Source organism: Triticum dicoccoides, chromosome 2A, assembly GCF_002162155.2.
Source record: "Triticum dicoccoides isolate Atlit2015 ecotype Zavitan chromosome 2A, WEW_v2.0, whole genome shotgun sequence".
NCBI lineage: Eukaryota > Viridiplantae > Streptophyta > Magnoliopsida > Poales > Poaceae > Triticum > Triticum dicoccoides.
In genome coordinates, this window is record NC_041382.1 from 102,044,197 (window position 1) to 102,048,467 (window position 4,271).

At 47.0% G+C, this 4,271-nt stretch overlaps 1 long non-coding RNA gene across 1 annotated transcript; it reads left to right on the plus strand.

Annotated features, from left to right (window-relative positions):
• The first annotated feature begins 10 nt into the window (after nt 1-10).
• Nucleotides 11-2,152, plus strand: LOC119353621. Its single transcript, XR_005170476.1, has 3 exons — nt 11-389; nt 794-1,373; nt 1,469-2,152. It is a non-coding gene; the product is annotated as an uncharacterized LOC119353621 (long non-coding RNA).
• Nucleotides 2,153-4,271: the final 2,119 nt, after the last annotated feature.

Sequence of the window (4,271 nt, forward strand, 5' to 3'; positions counted from 1 at the left end):
CGCGGCGGCCGGCGGCGCAACACGCGGCCGCGAAAGATCTGGTTCTGGAGGCCCTCACCGTGCTCGTGCAGTCAAGTTTCGACCGCGTTCGCCCTCGTACATCCGTCGGCGGCGGCAATTCGGTTGCGGCGCCAAGATCCTTGACCTGGACGAGGACATAGGGGCTGATGGTGAAGCGGGTGTTGGCCGTGGAGGCGCTGTACCCGGCACTGCAGCGGGTCATGCGGCTAACCAGGTCGGCGCGGCAGCTGGTGCTGGGCAAGACATCGCGTCTGTAGGTGTTGGGCAAGACGGCACGGCAGCATCAGTGCATCCTGGGGCTGACCATGACGCAGCAGCCGCAGGTGCTGGGGGCGTTGAGGAGAAGCTACACAAGCACTAGTAGATCCGTAAGTTGGCTGGATGCAGTCTTCAATTTGCTTGGCTTTTAGTTTGGCTGGATGTAGTAAGTATGGCTGCATATTTTTATGTTTTGCAAGTATGAAAATCGATTCATACTATTGGAGTATGGCAGATATTATTACTATGGATGATCTAAATTTATGGTGATTAGTGTCGTGGTCTCTAAAAATAATTTTCGGTTATGGATGATCCATTGTTATGGTGATTAGTGCCCTGGTCTCTAAAGATAATTTTCAGTTATGTATGATCTCTTGTTACAACAGTGATTTTAGGTTGGATAAATGGTGCTATGTTGATGAATAAACAATCAAGTCCTGGTCTCTAAAATCATGCTATCATACAGAGATTGTAGTGTTATTGTAACAACATTTATGATGATCTCTTGTACCAGATGATTTGATCAACTGATTTCATATGAAAATTACTCTGGCCATGGATACTAGATGACGGAAAATCTCGGGAACCATACTGAGGTCAACTACAATCCTTTTGCGCCCACAGTTTTTCGGCTTCCTTGATCTTACATCAACGGGTACGCCTTGTCGAAGGCACTCCTTCACTCTCCTCCAAACATGTCTGACCTTCTGCACCGAAACATGGAACATGTTTGCAACTTCTCTGGTTGTGGTCTTCTTTAATTTCCGATTGACACTTCTTGCTAGCAACTCTTCATAAATACCAGTCCTTTACAAATCTGTTAAATTCTTGTATTTGTCTTCATGATGAACTTGCTCATTATCTTGTTGCTCTTGCTCCACATACATGTCTTCTTCTGGTGCTGAATCATACATGGCTTCATCTGCTGAATCATCAAGCTCTTCTTCCTCAAACTGAATCTCTATATCGCCTGATTACACACCATAGTCTTCCTCGTCAACTTGAAGGTTATTTAGAGCTTCATCCATTGCTTGCACTTCCTCTTCCATGCTCTGGAAAACACCGCCTTGTTCTTCAAGTTCATGGTCTACAAGGTGAAGTTATGTGAGTAGTTGTAATATTACAATTAAACATTCATATATGCTATAACTAAATTATTTTACTAACCCGATTCATCTGATTCATGCAGGTTCTCTTCTCCATGGGCAACATTGGCCTCATGTTCCTCTTCTCCATGGGCAATGTCGGGCTCATGTTCATCTTCTACATGAAGACCGACATGGGGTTCTTCATGCAAGGCAGCCTCAAGTTCGTCCTCTATGGCGAAGAAGAATAATCAGCAGGTGCACATGAACAAAGAGAACAAAGGAGTAGACGATCAAGATGTACCTGGGCTCATGTTCAGATCGATTTGACGACCAACCTGGAGCAGTTCTTCATGCAAGGCAACCTCAAGTTCGTCCTCTATGGCAAAGAAGAATCATCAGCATGTGCACATGAACAAGGAGAACAAATGAAAAGATGATCAAGATGTACCTGGGTTCAGGTTCAAATCGATTTGATGACCAACCTGGAGCAATTCTTCATGCAAGGGAGGCACATGTTCAACTTCTCCCTCTCCTGGTGCTATGTTCAAGTCAATGGCCATGGCCTCTCTATGTGTTGTTCTACTTGGCGCTAGTTTGCTGCTTGTTCTACTTGGTGCTACTGTGCTAGCTTTATAGCTGGTTGTTCTACTTGAAATCTGGCTCATAGCTCAATTCTGTAATTTGCCGCTTCTAATTCTGTAATCTGGCGCCATATTGTACTAGTACTCAGCTACTAGTTGTGGATGGTGGGAAGTGTTGTGGCGGGAACAATTTTCTGTTGGCAAAGCTGTATTTACTTCTCCCTTCTCATTTATTATCAACGGGAATCGAAGCATTGGTACAGCTGTTGGCACCTTAATTGAGTGGTGGGAGGGCTTTTTTGCAAAATCCTTAATTTGTCTTAGAATACCCAGACGTCCACTCTTTGGCGGACGGAGGGAGTAGGTGACAAATGTTTTTTCTATTCTTTTTTGAATTAATAAATCTAGAAAACATTAAACTTTTAAAATTAATATAAAATAATCCGTAGCTCGAATGGAAATACTTTGCACATGAAAGTTGCTTAGAACGACGAGACGGATCGGAATACGCAACCGTTCGTCCGCCACACACCCCTAGCATATCGAACACTCAACTTTCCCTTCGGTTCATCTGTCTGAAAATGCGAAACACCGGGGATACTTTCCCGGATGTTTCACCCTTCGCCGGTATCACCTCTTACCGTGTTAGGGCACACCTAACGCCGTTGTTTGCTTTGTCATGCATTGTTATGCATCCGTTTGCATTGTATTCATTGTTTCTTCTCCCTCTTCTCTCTGGTAGACTACAAGACCGACGCCGCTGCTGGTGCCCCGACTGACTACGTTGTTGACGACCCCTACTTGCCAGAGCAACCAGTCAAGCCCCCCCCTTGATCACCAGATATCGCCTATTCTTCTCTATACTTCTTGCATTACAATAGTGTAGCATGTTACTGCTTTTCGTTAATCCTATTCTGCTGCATAGCCTGTCTTTGCCACTACTGTTGTTACCTTTACCTGCAATCCTACATGCTTAGTATAGGATGCTAGTATTCCATCTATGACCCTACATTCTTGTCCGTCTGCTGTGCTATACTATCGGGCCGTGATCACTTGTTAGGTGATCACGGGTTTATACTATATACTTTATACATGATACATGTGGTGACTAAAGTCGGCTCGGCTCATGAAGCACCCGTGAGTGATTCACGGATTGGGGGCTGAAAGGACCTTTGTCCCGACGGCCCTCTGGGTGGATCTTTGTGGCGGAGCGATAGGGCAGGTTGAGACCGCCTAGGTGAGAGGTGGGCCTGGCCCTGGTCGGTGTCCGCGGTTAAATCAATTAACACGCTTAACGAGATCTTGGTATTTGATCCGAGTCTGGCCATTTGGTCTATACACACTAACCAACTACGTGAGAAAGATATGGGCACTCGACGTCATGGTATCAGCCGAAGCCTTCGTGACGTCAGCGACTAAGCGGCGCGCGCCAGATTGGATGGCGTAATGTAACTTCCTTTGTAATGGAGGTTGCTAGGTCTGCTTCCGGCCGCCCTCGCAACGTGCAGGTGTGCAATGGGCGATGGGCCTAGACGCCTGCGCCATAGGATTTAGACCGGCGTGCTGACCTCTCTGTTCTGCCTAGGTAGGGTTGCGACGTGCTGATCTTTCGAGGCCGGGCATGACCCAGGAAAGTGTGTCCGGGCAAAGGGGATCGAGCGTGTTGGGTTATGTGGTGCACCCCTGCAGGGAAGTTTATCTATTCGAATAGCCGTGTCCCACGGTAAAAGGACGAGCCGGAGTTGTACCTTGACCTTATGACAACTAGAACCGGATACTTAATAAAACACACCCTTCCAAGTGCCAGATAACCCGGTGATCGCCCTCACACAGGGCGACGAGGGGAGGATCGCCGGGTAGGATTATGTTATGCAATGATACTTGGTGAAACTACATTTACTCTCTTCTACATGCTGCAAGATGGAGGCTGCCAGAAGCGTAGTCTTCGATAGGACTAGCTATCTCCCTCCTATTCTGGCATTCTGCAGTTCAGTCCACAGATATTGCCTCTTTACACATATACCCATGCATATGTAGTGTAGATCTTTGCTTGCGAGTACTTTGGATGAGTACTCACGGTTGCTTTGCTCCCCCTTTTCCCCCTTTCCTTTCCTCTCGGTTGTCGCAACCAGATACTGGAGCCCAGGAACCAGACGCCACCGTCGATGATGACTCCTACTACACCGGAGGTGCCTACTACTACGTGCAGGCCACTGACGACGGCCAGGAGTAGTTTAGGAGGATCCCAGGCAGGAGGCCTGCGCCTCTTTCGATCTGTATCCTAGTTTGTGCTAGCCTTCTTAAGGCAAACTTGTTTAACTTA